Source organism: Arvicanthis niloticus, chromosome 2, assembly GCF_011762505.2.
Source record: "Arvicanthis niloticus isolate mArvNil1 chromosome 2, mArvNil1.pat.X, whole genome shotgun sequence".
Lineage (NCBI taxonomy): Eukaryota > Metazoa > Chordata > Mammalia > Rodentia > Muridae > Arvicanthis > Arvicanthis niloticus.
Window position 1 is genome coordinate 132,944,842 of NC_047659.1, and position 19,621 is coordinate 132,964,462.

Here is a 19,621-nt window from a genome sequence, read left to right on the forward strand (position 1 = left end):
AGCCACGGCCCCACCCTCTCCCCGCCTGCAACCCTGGCGCGCATTTCCCGGAATTCTGAACCCCAGACCTTCCCTACTGGCTACACCCAGGTGAGCCCCCTGCAGACGCGACTCCAATGTCCTCACCGAGCCTGGCCCCTTCAGTACTGAGGCTTCCACTGTTGCTTGGACGCCTACTTTGTGCTGGAGGCACAGAACCCTGAAGCCTCGTGGGGCTAGATTCTGAGGGATAGACCCACTTGTTGCAGAATCACAAGACAGAAGTGTGTAATTAGGGAGATTTAGCGGCTACGATGGCTGGAGTTCACCAGGTGAGGGCGAGTGGGATGCAGAGGACATTGTTGTGTGTGAGAGACTCCTGGGAGCTAAATCTGAAAGGACTCCAGGGTGGCTAGAGACACTGGGGAGGACAGGAACACACAGTTCATCTCTTCTGGGGCAGTTACGCTGGAGGCTGGAGAAATGTGCCCATGTTATCGAGGCGTATTTAGAATGCTCGCTTCAATGTTGTGGACAAATACACTGAAAGTGTCCACTGTAGCAGTAAGGCCGGTTTCAGCTACAAAACAGCAGGTGTGCTCAGACACAGTACTGAATGGGACAGAAAATATAAGTTGCAGAAAACTGCATACTATGGTCAACTTCTGGAACATATTAAAAACGACACCCAAAATAGACATGTTTAGCTATATGCATCAGGGAGGAGAGATGTCAAGCAAGAGAAACATTCTTAAATCTCAGCACCATCATCCCTGGGGTGGGACGTGCTGAGTCTGTGGGAAGACTAGGGCACATAGAAACATCAGTTTAATGGCAGTATCCCAGAACTAAGTGAGATGCAATTTTCATCTGTAAATAAACAAATGTATAAATAAGGAGGAGGGGAGAGGTAGGAGAGTGGGGAGCTGAGGGCAGCAGATGAGGTGGAAGCTAAATCCTATAATGTGTCACTGTGGGCTTTGGCCCTTCCCGTGAGCCTGGAGAAAAGTAATCGAAAATTTGTCAGTGGTTTCAGGACAGCATCAGACCTTTGCTTGGAAAAATCCTCCAGCTGTTCAAGGTCTAGACACTTAGCCGGGTGGGCATCACAGGTGAGCTGTTTGGAACCATACTCTAGGTTTGGTGGGTTTTAAGGGGGGAGGAGCAGGACTGTACTGTAGCAAGATCCTTAAACAACTTGTGTGCTCCTTAGGGTGTGGCCGCCTGGATGTCCTGACATGAGGGGACAGCATGACAGGGGGCGGAGAAAGTATGGTATACCAGGAAGGATCCAGGTGAGAAACAATGGTGACTCTGGGCAAGATGATGGATTCAGAACCCTCTACCTGTAAGCAGCAGAATCCGGATTTGGGATTCAGTTGCTTGTGTGAGTGTGACAGAGGATGGATCTAAATGGTTCTTCTAAGACGGGTGGTAATACATGCCTGTAATCGTAGTGTTCATGAAGCTGAGGCAGGAGGATGTTGGGCCATTGCGGAGATTTTTGAGATTCTGTCTCAAAAAAGAGAAACATTTCTTAACACATTGTAGCTTTGTGGGAGGTTTCTTTGTTACTTCAGATGCCTGAAGACACCATCACATGTGGACACACCCTAGGTGGCCCGAGTCCTAGAAGCAGTATGAAAACATCATCCCATTCAATCTGTTCACACCCTGTGAAGCAGAAACTGTTATTAGTTTACAAATGAAGTTGCTGAGGCCCCAAGAGGGCACAGGCCACTGGGCTCCTGGAATATTAGTGCACTGCAGACAGAGGTGGCCCTTGAATTTGAGTCTGACTCTATAGCTGGGCCTGGGTGCTGTCAAATCCTTTTCCAAAGTCCATTCACCACATTCCCTGCAAATGACTTCCTGGTCCACCAAAACAGACAAGCCTTTGCTGATCCTGCCTCTGCCTGGTGGAGTCTTGTCGTGGGATGTCCGGAAGGACTTGCTTGTTGAACATGGCAGAGGAGGCTACTGAACTTTCTTCCCTGGAAGGGCTTGGGAATCTTTCAACTTCCACTGGAGCCTCTTGGTTTTTCTCTCGGGGAACTTGAGCCACTAGAAGACACCATCACTGGTGGGAAGTCCATGTTCAGTTCCTCCAGTTGGTGGTTGAGCCAAGCCCCAGCTTTTAGCCACCCCTAAAATCCCACCATCTCTCAAATAGGTGCTGAAGCCAGCCAGCCCTTCAGCAGCCCAGCTGACTTAAGTGTCCCGTGGAGCCCCAACCCCATACCTTCCTTACAAAGCTGTGGCAGGTGTTTCTCATCAGCTACCTTATCTGGTGGCAGGTACTTTCACCTGCCACAGCCCTGCAGACTATGTGACTCCATCCTGACCAGGAGTGAAAGAGTTTCTAGATTCTGGAGTGTTTAAAATTCTGCTCTCTAGGCAGGACCAAACTTCCAGAAAATAGCTGAGCCACCCGTGGGCTACAAGCCTTTGATAGGCCTCGCCACTGGGTACACAAACTATCCTTCTGTCAAAGCAACCTTACAGTGTCCACAGCACCATGGACTCTTTTGCCTGTGGCACAGGCAGAGAGGCAGGAGGTGACAAGATAAAGGAGTGAGGCTGTGTTTTCCCTCCACTCCCCGAGTCATCAAGTAGAACTGTCTTCCTGGCTAGCCCATAACTTCTGGCAGGCTGCCCTTCCTATTCCCCCAACAGTTCTCCTCTTGTCCCCATCTCCAAGGCAACGACCTCAAGAATTGCACCATGTGTGGCTGCTTTCCCCAGGCTCTGCTGCCTCCATTAGCATTTTCCTAGCAGCAGATCCTGAGACAAAGTTTGAGGTTTATTTGAAGAGATCTAAGGAAGCACCACAAGGAGGATGTAGACAAAGGCAGGGCAGTGAGAGCCTAGCAGCAGGCAGGTGAGGCTGCCGAGCTCTGCCCTCAGCCTCTGGGAGATGATGGGGTATGTGGTTAACCCAACTGAGGGCCCAGGGAGCGAGGGCCCTAACCACACACTCTTCTCCATTATTGGGTGTGCTTGTGTATATATTTTGCAAAGAACAAATCCTAGACTTCTTGAGTGGCAGGGAAGCACTGTATTCCCCTCTCCTTCCCCCCTCCGCCCCCTTCCCCCCCCCCCCCCCGTCCTTCAGGTATTGTTTAAGGCTGCTTTCACTATCTTTTCAGTACCCATAGTTAGTTCACTATAACTAAGCTTTCTCCAGTGAGTGCATAGTACCTGCTGTAGAGACAGACCGGACCCAGGCACATCCAGGTGTCCGAGGGAAGAAGCTTTCACCATGTAGAGGGATGTTGGGGTTACTTGGGCAGTACATAGCCATAGACCACACCTTTGTAGACAGTCTGGTAGTTTCCTCCATACTCTGAGTGTGTCATTTGGTCCTTCCGGTTGATACAAACTGGCTTTGATCTTCTCCACACAACACACATCAGGCCCAGAGCTGGGGGAGGGATGCAGCGAGATGCCCTCCCCCAAACACATTCTGCACACAGCACAGTTTGTTACTAAGGTAGGTTCTCAAGCACGCTGGAGCTTTGGCTCTCCTAACCTCTATGCAAAGCCAAGTTTAAGGGCTAATGCCAACCAGGGTGGAGCGGTTCAGGGTTAATCCACCAAACAGGACAAAGTGGTTCATGCCTGTATTTCTAGTGCTTGGGATATGGAAGCAAGATTAATGCAAAATTAAGGGCTACAGAGGGAGACTCTGCCTCAAATATATGTAAGCCCAATTCCAGTTAGAAAATTGCACTATGGAAGTTGCTTAGGAATGATCTCCAGCTAAGACAAGTTAGGCTTTGCTAGTAACATTGGTAACTCAATAGCCAGACAGCCAATGTAACAAAGTAACAAAGTTTGGGTGGGGTGGGGTGGGGTTGGGCAGGTGTGCCTCACTTTAAAATCTGCTAGGCCAGGCCTTTAATTCAAGCAGTTGGGAGGTGGAAGCAGGCAGATCTCTGTGAATTCAAAGGCCAATCTGTCTATGTGAGTTTCAGGACAGAGCTATGTAAAGAGAGACCCTGTCTCAAAAACTAAAACGGAAAAAAAAAAAAAAAAAACCGAAAACAAAAAAACCTTTACAATCTTTCACTGGTGACTACTGTAGCAAAGAGGATGTATGTAACAAATACCAGGCCCAATACTGATCCCTGGTCCCTGGTCCCTGGTCCCTGGTCCCTGGTCCCTGGTCCCTGGTCCCTGGTCCCTGGTCCCTGGTCCCTAGTCCCTGGTCCCTGAGCTCTTGCTTCTTCAGTATTCTGCATGAGTGGTCCCTTCCAGTCCTGATGAATTTACAGCACTCACCCTGAATGTCAGATTTACAGCAGCCAGTCAGAAGAGGAAGTTTGCAGAAGCCAGGCTCAGAAGAAGCACATTTAAGTTGTTGTTGTAGGGGACGTTGTAGTAGGGTAGGGCTGGATCAGGACTCACAGAGATGTAGAGGGGTGGGATGGGCTGGGAAATGTAGTTCAGTAACATCTAAAGTTGGCCAGAGTAGGAAGGTACCTTCCTTGAGGTAGCCCCTTTGTTCCCTTTCCCAGAAGACTTGCTATCATCTTCTTGAGGTCTGAAAGTCCTGTGAGGGACTGGATTCAAGAGCACACATTGGTCTTACAGAGGTTCTGAGTTTGATTTCCAGCACCATGTGGGTTGGCTCACATTGCCTGTAAATTCAAACCCAGAGGATGACACCCTCTTTTGGTCTTTATAGGCATCAAACTTATGTGCACCCCCTATCTATAAATAAATATAAATATATATTTAAAAACAAACTACAATCTAAGAAAAAGTTGAATGTGGTGGAACATGCCTATAATTCCAGCACTTGGGAAAGGGGAGGCAGAAGGATTGGGTCATCCTTAGTTACATAGTGAGCATGAGGCCAGCCTGAGCTACATGAAGCTTTGTCTTAAAAAAAAAAAAAGTTCCATGAGAGGAATGAAATCATACCATTAAAAGGAAAACAGATAGAACCAAAGGTCTCTGTGTTAAATTAAACAAATCAAGTTACAAGAGAAAAGCACGTCAGAGGAGGTCACTTTTTCTCTATAGAGGAAAAATTATTATGCAAGGGGTTATTGGTCAGACGAGGGTCAAGAAGAGAAAAAACAGAGAAGGTAACAGGGGAGTATTATCAAACACATTACATGCATCTCCCATTATTTTGTACAATTAATATACACTAATTAAACATGAAAGCCCTATGACTGTTGCTAGCTGGTGGGTAGGTTTGTTTTCTCTCCAGGCAGAGGCCAAGGTCTGAGAAAAGTAAGCTTGTGTGTTGTGGGCTATGTATGATGGAGTGTCAGAGGAAGCTCTGGTCATTGTGACCCCCCTGAGACAGAGTGGAGCTTCATCTGAACAGGGCCATGGTGCAGCCCCCTACACAGAGTCAGGTTGGTGGCTGCAGGTGAGGTTTCCCACTGATTACTAAGCACATGTTATGTATGGTCTCATATGTGATACCATCTAGTCCTCCCAGAGGCCCTGCAGTCCCGAGGCACCAGGACCACAATCAGCCAGCCCCTCACTTGGGGAGGAGCCAAAGCTCTAAGTTGGCTGCTGGTGAGAGATGCACCAGAGTTGAGCATGAACATGCTAGGCAGGGTGCTTTCGGGGAAGCAGGTGAGGCCAGGCTGCAGCCAGGTCGGGGGGTGGGGTGGGGGAGAAGAGCCTGGGCAGGAGGCAGGAATTCTGCTGGTTCTGCTCTGACGCCAGGTGACTGAGGAATGCAGCCTTCTCATTTGCTCAACATAGCTCTCTAGGCTAGCTCTGTGGCAGGCTTTGAGAATATAGGGGATGATGCTTCACTCTGCGTATTCACAGTTCTTCAGGTAAGCTGTCCCCTCCTAATGTGACACATGATGACAAAGATCATTAAGTTTATCTTCTTTCCCGTGAGGCTGTGCACACGTCCAGAAACCCCAGGGTTGCAGGGTCAGTGCTGACAGAGCAGTTACAGAGTACAGATGGTCAAAACTCATGATGACCTGTGGCTTGCAGCCTCAGGCAAGGCCAGAGTCACTGTTTCCTCTTCAACATAGAGGAGATGACACACGTTAGCTAGTTCATGGGATACTCCAGGATCATCCCTAGTGCAGCATACGTGTGGACATATCTGGCTCATATTCTGAGCTCTAGGCAAATCCCGTTCTTAGGCCAAGGAGAGCATCTGTGTTTGATAGGGAACCATCACAAAGTAGTAGCAGATGCCACAACTAAATGTTCATTTTGGTGATGCACACCTGTAGTCCTAGCATTCCAGAGGGTGAGGCAGGAGGACCAGAAGTTCAAGGTCATTCTCAGCTTTATTGTGAGTTTGAGGGTAGCCGGAACTACATGAGACCCTGTCATGAATAAACAGGCAGAATAACGCTGTGCTGAAATATTGGCCCAACAGCCAGATCCTCCAGCCATGAAAGAGGATCCAGATTCCCAGACTTCAGCATTTAAGCCATAGTTAAAGGTTGGGGATGTAGCTCAGTTGGTGCTGTGCTCATGGAACATTCAAAAGGCCCAGGGCTCAGTCTCCAGCACTGGATAAGTCAGCTGTGGTGACCTGCCTGTAACTCCAGCACTCAGACAATGGAGGCAGGAAGATCAGGAAATCAGGGTCATCATGGTAACCTGGAAGCCAGCCTGGGTACTTGAGACCCTGCTTCAAATTAACATCAATAGCAAATTAACAACAATAACAACAACAACAACAACAAAATAACAACAATAAAAGCTCACCAAGAACTATAACAACAGAATACATAAACATATTTGAGTGTTTTCTATTTTTTTTTAAGCTTTGTGGGGGCTAAAGAAAACATCTGTGCTCCAGATTTGCCCCTGGATGTGTGAACTCCATAGAGCCAAGATTCCTGCTGGCTGATCTCTCAGGATCTCTGACTGGGAAGAGAGCCAGGGAGAGGTTGGACCTCACCTCAGGTTACAAAAGAGGATTAGCATCTTTTCGAAGCAGAAAATCCCCAAATGATAGTGGTTACTATAAGACACTTTTCTCTTTCTCTGATGTATGAAATCCATAAGGAGGCCACGCTGCCATGTCTCTGTGAAGACAGCTCAGCCCAGCTTTGTTCTGTTACCTGTAGTGTAAAGCCCCCATGCTTAGTGTCTACTGTAGCTGCTGAGGTGCAGACTGTTGCCTCAACAGTTCCAAGATCAGAGAAGAAGCCACCGACGCCTTCCTTTTAAAGATTCAGTTCCACGAGTCTCTGTACAGTTTTTATTTATGAAGTCCTATGGCTACTCTTAGCTGCAATGGAGCCTGAGAGGAAGGTCCTGTTACTAAAGGAGAAGGTGATGGGGTCCAGCTCAATGGTAGAGTGCTTCCTTAGTACAGGCGTGGCCGTGGGTCCCATCCTTAGCATCTAGAAAACTGAGCAAGAGGGTGTTACGCAGTGGAAAGCAGTGAGTCCTTCTCTGTCCCATCGGATGGCCTGGTGTACTGTGGAGGGTAAGGATGAGAAGACAGTATGACAGCAGAAAGCCAGACACTGGTGCCTATGTGACTTCCCTGGGCATGTCTTTGAATCTCTTTGTGATTAAAAAGAAAAAATAAGAGAGTAAGCCAGGAAGAGGGCATTGATACGAACATCATGAGGCTACAGGAAGAGGAACACTCCTGAGCCCTTTATGTATGGGAGTGTGGGGGAATCTCCTGACATGGTAGGGAAAATCCCATCCTGTCTGTGCCCCATTATGAAAAGAGCTCTGCTTGACCAGTTGTTCCTCAGAGCAATCATCAACCAGCCCTTTGAATGGCAGCCTACCTTTCACTTCTGGGTCATTGGAGGAGCCTGGTTCCTCCAACTCCTGAACCATTTGGGAGCTCAGCAAGGCTCTCAGTGGCTCCCCTAAAACATCCATGTCTCAGGCCCTGGGCTCCTTGCCCGTCTCTGCTCATTACTGCCTTTACAGCATCCACAGGATAGCTGATTCCTCCTGTCTGCTGTTATCACCTGACAATGACACCTCACAGGGTGTCATTGTCCCAGTCAGCAGGGGTGTGTGTGTGTGTGCGCACGCGCATGTGTATATACAGGAACACTCTCAAGTTCTTTGTCATTTTCTCAGAATCCTAGAGGACAGTGACATTAGATAAACAATTGCAGTCCCAGCCACAGTGAGCCAGTAACCTCTGGCTTGTGCTCTTGCCTGGGGAAGTCTTGGGGCTCTAGAACATTATGTGGTGTTTCCAGCCTGGCTGCTTCTTCCTTGTTCTGCTCTGGAAGCCCTTGGCATTCTCAGCACAGAGGAATTTTTTTTCTCTCTGCACCCAGGCATAGCTGTGACCCAGCTCTAGCCTGAACCCCTACTAAGGGGCAGGACCGGACTACCCTTCCTTGAACCTGGATGGGACTGAGAAGGCCCCATGCCACTGAATATAAGCTCCTGGCCTTGCTCACTCCTTAGATGTCAGTTTGGTCTTTGATGAATTAAAATTCAAAGGTGGGGTTAAGAATATTATTTCTAAATCGGAATGCTACCGTTAATCTCTTTCCAGAGGTATGTTCCCACTGGAGTAAGGATGAAATCCAGTGTCCATGCCCCCAGGGGACACTATGAGCCACTCATAACAGCCAGGAGTGATGGTACAGAGTTGTAATCACAGCACATGGGAGACTAAGGTGGGGGATCATGAGTTTGAGGGAGCTATATAGTGGGATTTTGTATTTAAAAAACCCTAAAATATAAACTGTGGTATGGATAGATTGTATCTTCAGACCCCAGGAACCCTCAGTGGCCTTCTGTGGTTATTTCAGGGGAGAGGCCAAGAACTAGGTTGATGGCATTCCCAACTGGGGAGTTTCCTGAGGGGCAGGGTTTTCAGTGCTAAAGCCAAAACTGTGGCATGGAGAACCAGAACTGATCACCCACCAGAAAGAAAGCTCCTTAGGGGTGCCTACCTGGCTTAGAAGCTTACTCCAGAGGTGGGGTGCAGGGAGATGACTTAGTTAATGAATCATGAAGACCTGAGTTCAGTTCACAGAATCCACATGAAATTGTGTTGGGAACCCCAACCCTGGGGCGGCAGAGACAGGAAGATGCCTGGAACTTGTTTGGCAACTGTTCTAGCCAAGTTGATGAACTTCAGGTTCAGTGAGAGACTCTGTCTCAAAAACTAAGGCAGAAAAGTAACTGAAGGAGATGTCTTACATCCCCCTCTGTCCTACATATGAACATGCACACACACACAAGCACACACACACTCATGTACACACATATACACAACCACACACACACTTATGCACACATATAGACACAGGTGCATGCACTCATACACACTTATGCATACACACAAGCACACACACATGCACTCACACACACACATACACATAGGCACACACGTATACATACACACAAGCATACACACATACACACTCATACATGCACATATACACAAGCACACACATACTCATACACACATATACATACAAGCACACACATACACACTCATATACACACAGACACTTGCACTCACACACATATACACAAGCACACACACACACATGTACTCATATACACATACACACAAACACACACATACATACACACAAGCACACATATGTATACACATACATATACATACACATACAAATACACATATACACAAGAACACACACACTCATACACACACATACACACAAACACACACATGTACTCATACACACATATGCACACACACATACATACACAAGCACACACATTTATACACATACAGACACAAGCACACACACATGCACTCAGGCTCTGGAACCAGGGTTGCCCAGTCCAGTCCTCCAACCATTTCTAGCTGTGTCTCTTCAGACACATCATTTCAATGTACTTTTGCCCTACTTTCCTCATGAACAAAATAAGAACAGAATCCAAATTCCACCTCAGTGGATGACTGAAGTGCTAAGTGACTCAGTGGATGAAAGTCCGTCGGAATGCCGTCCGTCAGTCATCCACAGAGAGGCCACACCCTTTCTTTATAGAGACAGGAAGAAAACTCCGTGCGTTTCCTAGCTGGCCTGGAAGATATGGGCTTGGGATAGTGGTTACAGCCTTCTGGACTCCAACGTCTGATGATCTAAATAATCTGGACCTTGAGCCATTTCAATCTAGATCCCTGTAGATAGGCTGCTGCCGATAGTGTATAAACAATTAGGAGATTGTCATGTTCTCACTTATCACTGTAACTGCTTGGAATTTGTAAGTGAGCATTGATTAATCTGTTCTTATTGATCCAAGCAATCGACAAACAGCCAGGGTTAGCCTTCCCTGTTTTCCCTTTTCTTCTGTAAGAATAGATCTCTTGGCACCACTTGGCACATTTAGTTCGAGAGACAAGAATGTGTCTTTTTTTCCTCAGGTGGCCACCCTCGTTGTTGGTACAGAGACCTCCACCAACCCTTCCTCGTCTCTCTGGCAGAGGCTGGCTATGTATAACAGCTAGGCCACAAACCAAAGCTCCTTCTGCCTCGGTTTTTGAAGTGTAGGGACTTTAGGAAAAGTAGCTCTGTCTCTTGCAGGATCCTTTGAGAGTCTGTGTTTTAGGGAGAGATTCCTGATGGCCACAGAAAGACGGTGGAATGAAGCTTTCTCTTGACTTTGGTGGCTCACTCTAAATGTGGTAATTGGTAGCAACTTTAAACTCTGCCTTTCCTAACTTCAAGGGAAGCAGCCAAATTGTTCTCCTGTCACTTTGAAAAACACTTGGGCTATAAGACAAAAGGATTTGGGGGTTTTGTTCATTTGACGGTTTGGGGCCTGCAGCACACATCATGGCGACCAGGAAGCAAAGGAGAGCAAGAGGAGGGAGCTAGGCTCCGTTAATCTTGCAGGGACACAGCTCCATGAACACACCTGAACTCCTCTCATGAAGCCTAACTTCTAATGCAGTGGTTCTCAACCCGTGGGTCACGACCCCTTTGTGGTTCGATATCAGATCTCCTGCATCTCAGATAGTTACATTATAACTCACAACAGCAGCAACATTACAGTTATGACGTAGCAATGAGAATAACTTTATGGTTGGGGGTCACCACAGCATGAGGAAGTGTATTATTAAAGGGTCGCAGCTTAGGAAGGCCTGGAGCCTCTGTGAAGCCTCTGGCTCCTCCTAATAGTACCATCCTAGGGAGTAAGCCTTTGTCACACTGCCCTTTGAGAACTGCAAAACCAAAAAACAGAAGGGACAGAAGCCGGAGTGGGTTTGCCCTGAGATGCAAACCTCCCAGATATTTTGGAGGAAGTCAGAATATTTGTGCTGTTGTTGGACTTTCTCTAGAGGGAGCAAGAGGAGCTGAGCTCTGCCTCTGTCTCTGTCGGGGGTTGGGCGCTGCTGTCCTTCCCCACAATTAAAATAATTTAAAAGCAAGGCCGCTCTTTACAGCAAGCAAGCATGCAAGAAACAAAGCAGCAGAGGACCTTTTAGACTAAGTTTTATTTATTAGTGTCCATGTGTATGTGTGATGTGTATGTGTGGTGTGTGTGTATATGTGGTGTGTGTGTATGTATGTGGTGTGTGTATATATGGTGTGTATGTATGTATGTGGTGTGTATGTAGTATGTATATGTATGTGGTGTATATGTATGTATGTGGTGTGTATGTCTGTGTATGTATGTGGTATGTGTATATATATATGTATGTGGTATGTGTATATGTATGTATGTGGTATGTATGTGTGTATGTGGTATGTGTATATGTATGTGTATGTATGTAGTGTATATGTGTGTGGTGTGTGTGTATGGTGTGTGTGGTGTATATATGTGTGTGAAGTCTATGTGTATATGTGGTATGTGTGTATATGTGATGTGTGTATATGTATGTGGTATATATGTGTATTTGTATTGCTATGTATGTGTGCGTATGTGGTGTGTGTGTATATGTATGTGATGTGTATGTGATATGTATGTGGTATGTATATGTATGTGGTGTGTGTGTGGGGTGTGTGTGTGTGATGGGAGAGAATACAAAAACCTTGTGGAGTTGGTTCTCTCCTTCCACTTTTGTTACTAAAGAACCCTCGGTTCCCTTTTGAAGTTCTTAGTCTCAGTAATAGAAGAATTTAGAATAGATTCAAATGGAAGCTCAAGAACAATTTGATGAAAGCCTAAAAGAAAAACGCAGCACAGGTTAGGTGAGAATCCTAGCAGCCATCAAGGAGATTGAGGGAAACTTACGTCTTTTAAGTTAGGCATGGAATAGAGACAGACAAACTGTTTAAGAAGGAAAGGCTGGAGAGATGGTTCAGCAGTTAAAAACGCTGACTGCTCTTGCAGAGGACCCAGGTTTGATTTCCAGAACCCACATCAGGAAGCTCACGATCACCTGTAACTCCAGCTCCACTGGATCTAACATTCTCTTCTGGCCTCCAAGGACACACACATACACACACACACTAAAAACAACAACATAGAGGGCTGGAGAGATGGCTTAGCAGTTAAGAGCACTGGCTGCTCTTTCAGAGGACCCTGGATTCAGTTCCCAGCAGCAGCATTCCACCTGACACCCTCACACAGACATCCATGCAGGCAAAACACCCATGCACATATGCTAAAAATAAATCATTAAAAAACAATAATATAAGTAAACAAATAGAACAGTCTCTCTGAAGAATAGAAGTGGGTTAATGGGGTGAGGAAAGAGCCCATAATAGCATCTGGCTACATGGTGTATGGCCTTTATAGCCCCCACCTCCTGTTTGTATTTTTGGGTTTTGCATTCAGATGATGCCAGGCGAAGGGAGGGCTTCCAATGTCCCTCAGACAACTCCTTTTACATGTTAATCTTGATTTTTTTTAAAAAAATTATTTATTTATTCAATCATTTATTTGTTTGTTTGAGATTGTGTCTATATAGCCCTGGCTGGCCTAGAGCTCACTGTGTAGACCAGGCTAGCCCTAAGTTCATAGAGATCTACCTGTTTCTGCTTCCTGGATGCTGGGATTAAAGATGTTTACCACTACAGCTGGCCATATGTTAATCTTGATGTAGCTGTTTTAGGTTCTATTCTCTCACCATACCTTATGGTCACCATGCTTGCACAGAAAAAGTGCCCATCCTGATGAACCATCTTGCCCCCCCCCCCATTGAGGGCATGCATATAAGCAGTCACTTATTAGATACATCCTTGGTCAGTGACCCACTGTGACCCACTGTTTTCTTTTGCTGGTTGTTTGGTCACCACAGGAGAACTGTGTTCCAAGAGAAGAGAAGCTGCTTCTTACAGATTAGAAGAGTACAGTGTTAGGACATCAATCGGTGGCCTGCAGACCAACAGAAGGACTTGGGGAGGGAACTTCTAGCTCGCCTGGGAGTGCATACAAAGGCTGTCCATGTGTCCTTTCAAGTATCTCAGCCAGCTTCAGGTCACTGGGTCCCTCAGACACATGGAAGGTCCTCTTGACTGTGAGGTGACACTTTGAGAAGCTTCTCCCGTAAACCACACACTTAACTCAGCTCTTTCTGGATCCAGTGTCTCTTCAAGGAACCCAAATTAAGAAAGCCAGTTTCTCAAAGCTGAGACCTTCACCACAGGAGAGCTTCCATCCTGTGCCCCAGTGGGTTCCTTACATGCGTGACACATGGGAAGCTTCTTGCTAGTATCTAAGGTGACTGCAGGGAGCACGGGCCTGGAAGGGTCTAAGAGGCATCCACCACCATCTTGGACTCAAGAGCCCAGCACTTTGGTGACTTATCCCTGAAGCCCACTATGAAAAGGGCCGTGGAGCCAGGCAGCATTGGCCTGTTCCTGCTGGGTCAGTACCACTGATCAGCTCCTGGCCAGATCCCAGAAGGACACCTTGAGAACAAAGAATGCTACAGTCCTTCCCAAGCTGTAGCCACGAGCCTCCCAAGTGAGGGCAACCTCTAGTCTTAGGTGGTTCTTCAGTCACCCAGAAAGCAGGGAGGGACCGTGTAAGCTCTGGCTTTTCTTTTGTCTTTGTGTCTCTCTGCTCACACCCTACCTGTACTGTGCACTTGACCGTGGGATCTACTCCACCCCCACCTCTTTTCCTTTCTTCTGGCAACTTTCAGTCATTTGATTCACGGTTCAGAAAAGCCCTTCTGGGAGTTCTGTATTCTGACTTCCGTGACTATAATCACATGTTCTCCAGTCTCTGATGAGGCACCCATGAACCCCTTTCCCTTCACAGTCCCCTGAAGAAAGGGCAGTCAGTCCCTTCTTCACAATTCACTCTGATCTCCACTACAAAGCATTTAATAAGCTGGTTATCAGATGACCTGCCCAGTTTACTCCTTGTCCATTGCCAGGTCAAAAGGGACATTCCTCATGGTCTGAAGACCTCACCCAGGCCAGGCGTTGTGACCTAGACTTGTATTCTGTGTCTCGGAGGTAGAGGAAGGAGGGCTAGAAGTTCAAGATCACTCATAGCTACATAGCAAGTGTGGGGCCAGCCTGGGCTATAAGAGATCCTGTCTTAAAAAGTTATTTTATAAAAAGCCTTGATCAGGGAGCCTCACTGTCTGGGAGCCTCACCAGCATGCTGGAGCCCTGGGCAGGTGGGAAGGCCCTCACCACTGCCCTCTGACTTGACTCAGACTCCAAATGGAATGCAAACACTAATCTCAGGGTAAGGTCATATGGTCATTAGGTCATATGAGTTCCGTATTGTAGAGTGACTCTGTGCTTCGGTCTCCTTTACCCTCTCCTTTTGAGTCACAAAAGAAAAAAGAAGCAGACTCAGCACAATGGGCAGCCCTGTTCTCTACCCACTGATTCCCCTTGGGCTGTCCATCCCTATACTGGAAAGGAAGCATTACTGTATTTTTTCCTTCTTCTTCTCTTTTGTTCTCAAGTGCTGGTGTCTGGCCCGAGCCCTTTTGGATCTGCTACTAATTTGGTTTCTGGACTGGGCTGCCCATCTTCTCAGGCTATGTAAATGCTCTTCCCACGAAGCAGACTTTAAACACACAGTTGAGGTTTGTGTTTTCCCTGTTGTATAATTGTGTATGTATATAGGTGTGTGTAGATATGTGTTGGTGCACATGTGTGCTGGTGCATGTGTGTGCTGGTGTGCATACAAATGTGTGAACATATGTGTAGAGGTCAGAGGACAAGCTCAAGTGTTACTCAGGCGTCATCCACCTTGCTTTAAGGCAGGGTCTCTCACTGGCCTGGAGCTTATGGATTAGACTAGGCAGGCTGCTCAGAAAGCCCCAGGTCTGTCTCTGCATCAGTGCTGGGAGTATAAGTGCATACTGCCAGGCCTGGCTTTGTTTTACATGTGTTCCGGAGATCAAACTCAAGCCTTCTTGCTTACAAGGCAAAGACTTGTAAACCATCTCCCTAGCGGTAGGTTTACATTTTCTATAGCCCCTCTGTGGCTAAAAAAGGATGATATGTTATTTTAAATATATTTTCCACAAGTATATAAGACTACACTCTTAGATTTAATATGACTGTGTTCTGTTAGTCTCTTAGCTGTGCTCATGATCATGGCTTGTGACACGTGCCTGTTTACGTGTCATTTTGTCATTGTGATCGTGGCTGATGTCACATGCCTGTTTACGTGTCATTTTGTCATTACTCTGACATTAGCCTTGAAATATGATCACTGACCTGATGGTGGCTAACAATGCTGGTTGGTTTTTGTCATGGTCCTATTAGAGATTTATCTACATGAGTGTCTCCAGACCCCCCAAAAAAGGAGACAGATGCTCGACGTGGCTTAGGGTGGGTGACTGCAGTCGACTGGGGTCCGACCACACACCATGTACCCCCTCTCAGGGCCTCACTTATCTCATTCCTGGGTTGGAGGCAATTCAGCAACCCTCTGGGAGGATTCCAAGGTGTGGCTGTCTCTACCTTGAGCTACCCCGAAGCCCTCGGTGTTGTGGTTTTCTGAGATATCTGAAGGAGGACATCTGACCCATTGGCCACTCCCAGCAGCATAGTTTACTGAGCCCAAACACTTCCCTAACGCAGACTCTTGCTTCAGCCATCAAAATGAGCCTCTCCTGATGTGGCTTAAGGCAAAATTGAGCAACCTGCAGCTGCCTCAGTTCTATATTCTGAGCTCATCTTACATATCTAGGTTGACACTGTGTGTGTATGTGTGTGTGAGCATGTGGGCTTATGTGCATGTGTGTGTCTCTGTGTGTATGTGCTTGCCTGTATATGTGTGTGTGTGTGGGGTAAGTGTATGTGTTTATGTGTGTAAGTGTCTGTGTGTGTGTGTGTGTGTGTGTGTGGTGTACACACAGATCTTCAGAGCTACAATTGAGAGGCTTCTAATTTTTGGATCTTATTCTCTCTGTTGCTTCTTTTGGAAATAAGATAACCTTTGACAAGGCTATCACAAACCAACCTTTGACAAGGCTATCACAAACCAACCTTTGACAAGGCTATCACAAGCCAACCTTTGACAAGGTTATTACAAGCCAGGCCTACACAGAACACAGACGTGCAGGAGCAAATGCTCACACTAGGGAAGGGTTCAAAGTGGCTTTTTAAAATCTAGGCAGCTGTGAGGCTTGCTTAAGACTGGCCTCCAGCCAGACATGGTGGCACAGATCTATATCCCAGCCCTGGAGAGGTTGAGGCAGGAAGATTATGAGTTAGGGAAACCTCAGTTATAGAAACCCTTCTTGCTTTCAAAAACCAAAACCACATCACCTAAAAATCACCTTATTTGTGTGCTTATATTACTTCATAATTTGTTTGTTTATTTATTGTTAGTTTGTTTTTGAGATGGGGTCTCTGTATGTAGCCCTGGCTGGCCTAGAACTTGCTATGAAGACCAGACTGGCCTCGAACTCATAGAGACCCACCTTTTGGAATCCAGATGGGGCTGAATGCTCAGAAGCCCTGCCTCACACTGGGATCGCAGGACTGCACCACCCCGCCCATCTCCAATATGCCTTTCCATTTCATTTTGTCTATTTACTTGTTTGTTTTAGTTTTTTTTTTTTTTTGAGACAGTGTTTTTCTGTGTAGCCCTGGCTGTCCTTGGAACCCACTCTCTAGACCAGGCTGGCCTCAAACCCACAGAGATCCGCCTGCCTCTGCCTCCCAAGTACTGGGATTAAAGACGTGTGTCATCACCACCCGGCATCAATACTTCTTTTCAAAAGAATACATTAGTAGATTGGTCTCACCACATTCCTTTGTCTTTGGATGCAAGTTTTAGCTTAAAGTCTCAGTGTGTGTGTGTGTGTGTGTATGTGATATACATACATACATACATACATACATACATACATATGCTACCTTTTATAAGTGGAATATGATGTGTTTGCTAGTATCTAGACAGGAAGCCCTATTTTGAGAAATGAAAAGGAAAAATGATATGGTATGTGATGTGTTTGATAGTATCTAAACATGAAAGCCTGTCTTGAAAAATCAAAAGATAAAAAGAAACAGAGCAGAAAATGTAAGAAGCTGGCCTGGTGAGACAGCTCAGTTGTAGAGACATTTGAACACAAACTCAATGACCTGAGTTCAATTCCTGGATCCCACAAGGTGGCAGGAGAGAACCAGCTCCCTAGAGTTGTCCTCTGATCTCCAGTTGTGCACCATGGCGCATATACCCCTGCAAACACACACACACACACACACACACACACACACACACACACACACACACAGAGAAAGAGAGAGAGAGAGAGAGACAGAGACAGAGACAGAGACAGAGACAGAGACAGAGACAGAGACAGAGACAGAGAGAGGCCATTCTGAGTGTCCAACAGCCATGTTTTGGAGGCCAAGACAAGAAATGATCTTCCAAAGTTAAAAAGACGTCAGGTAAGGTAAGGCCCTTACCCTCCAAGTCAGCCAAAACTCAGTAAATGACAATCCTGCTAAGTCACCTGTCTCTTGATCAGAGGAGTTATGGAGACCATAGACGTTGGGCTCTACCCAGGACGCATCCTTCAGAGGTCAGCCATTGGGCAGGTGGACCCCAGGGCTAGCTAAGCAGACAGTCTAGTGGAAACAGTAGGCTCCAGGTTACAGAAACTGACATCAGTTTCTGGCTTTGCACTAACAGGCACAGGCAAGCACACCTACACACACACACACACACACACACACCACACACACACACACACACACACATATTACTCCCCCACTCCCGATGTAAACAGTCATTAGGACAGTCCAAGGGGAAACCACCTGGTCAACAACTCTGACCAGCCCCAGCAGAGGATACAGCTGCTAGAGGGAAAAAACGACCGACAAGGCCAAGGGGCTCTTAACACAGCCCTACCAGTGACCCCAAGAACCTCAGCCAACTTTGACAGGAAAACAGAGCTGTGGATATATGTGAGCAAAGTCTAAGGTCACACGTATGAACATGTTGACCAAATATGTGCAGGGAGAAAAGCCAGAACATTCTAGCACTCTCAGTCTCAGCTGTAGCATCTTAACCTGTAGCTATAAAATGTCTGGACCCCCCAGTGCTGTGGGCTCTTGCAGAAAGGCATCCTTCAGCCCTTCCTGGAGCGTTACCATTCAGAGATGCTTTGCATTCAAATATATTTTCAGTTCTATAAACTACCTCAGGCTTGGTACATCTGGGGGGTCTGCAGCCAGTAAGTACAAAGGCCTTCGGGCCTCCTCACTGGAGACTAGACTTTTTTTTTAAAAGCCACCTCATCCTAACATTCTCAGGGATTCTGGTAACTGTTGGTCTACTCTTTGTATCTGACCCTACATTTTAAAAATATTTTAATTTATGTGTATGTGTCTGTGTGTGAGCATGCACACATGTATATATGTGCCCTCAGAGGTGATGGGTCCCCTGCAGCTGGGATTACAGACAGCTGTGAGCCACCTGACCTAAGAGCTGGGACACATACTTGGCTCTCTGGAAGAGCAGCCAGTGCCTTCAATCTCCGAACCATTTTCCCAGCCCCTGAATCTTACATTTTAAACATTCTTGTAGTTTTTCTTTCTTCTCTTCCCTCCCACCATCATTTTCTCTCTTTCTCCCCCTCTACCTTTCTTTCTCAGACAGAATCTGTGTAGACCTGCTTGGCCTTCATCGTCCAGGCTGGCTTTGAACCTGCAATAGTCCTTCTGCCTCTGTCTTCCAAGTATTGGCATTACAAACCACATTGCTTAGTAAATTCTTATAAATCTTGCATCTTCTAGGGTCAAAGATTATGTCAACATGAGGGTTTCCTTTAAAAACAACAACACTGTATCTCCTTTAAAAAGCAATCCTGGCCGGGTGGTGATGCACACCTTTAATCCCAGCACTTGGGAGGCAGAGGCAGGCGGATTTCTGAGTTCGAGGCCAGCCTAGTGGTCTACAGAGTGAGTTCTGAGACAGCCAGGGCTACACAGAGAAACCCTGTCTCGAAAAAAACCAATAAAATAAAATAAAATAAATAAAAAGCAACCCTGGATCTACTACAGCAGGCTTCTAGATATTTCCACTTAAGATTCAACTAGAAGTAGTTTCAGAAAATGAACCCTCACCCTTCAGCAGCTTCTTAAAAATGAAGAGGTGGGAATCTGTGAGGGAGAGATGAAATGTGACCAAGCAGGGAGTAGAAAGTGGCCAAAGGGGGATGTCCTGGGAGAGAAACTAGAATGAATACAAACACAAGAACTTGTAACCCACAAAGCACACGCACAGATGTGTCCAACCCTTTGACACTGCAAAACAATCCACAAAGTTCACACTCAAGATG

At 46.5% G+C, this 19,621-nt stretch overlaps 1 long non-coding RNA gene across 1 annotated transcript in view; it reads left to right on the forward strand.

Annotated features, from left to right (window-relative positions):
* The first annotated feature begins 9 nt into the window (after positions 1-9).
* Positions 10-19,621, forward strand: part of LOC143441488 (uncharacterized) — a 39,735-nt gene continuing 20,123 nt past the window's right edge. Inside the window, exons 1-2 of the long non-coding RNA XR_013108960.1 lie at positions 10-90; positions 1,193-1,274. This is a non-coding gene — a long non-coding RNA (uncharacterized LOC143441488). The remainder of the gene's footprint in view (positions 91-1,192; positions 1,275-19,621) is intronic.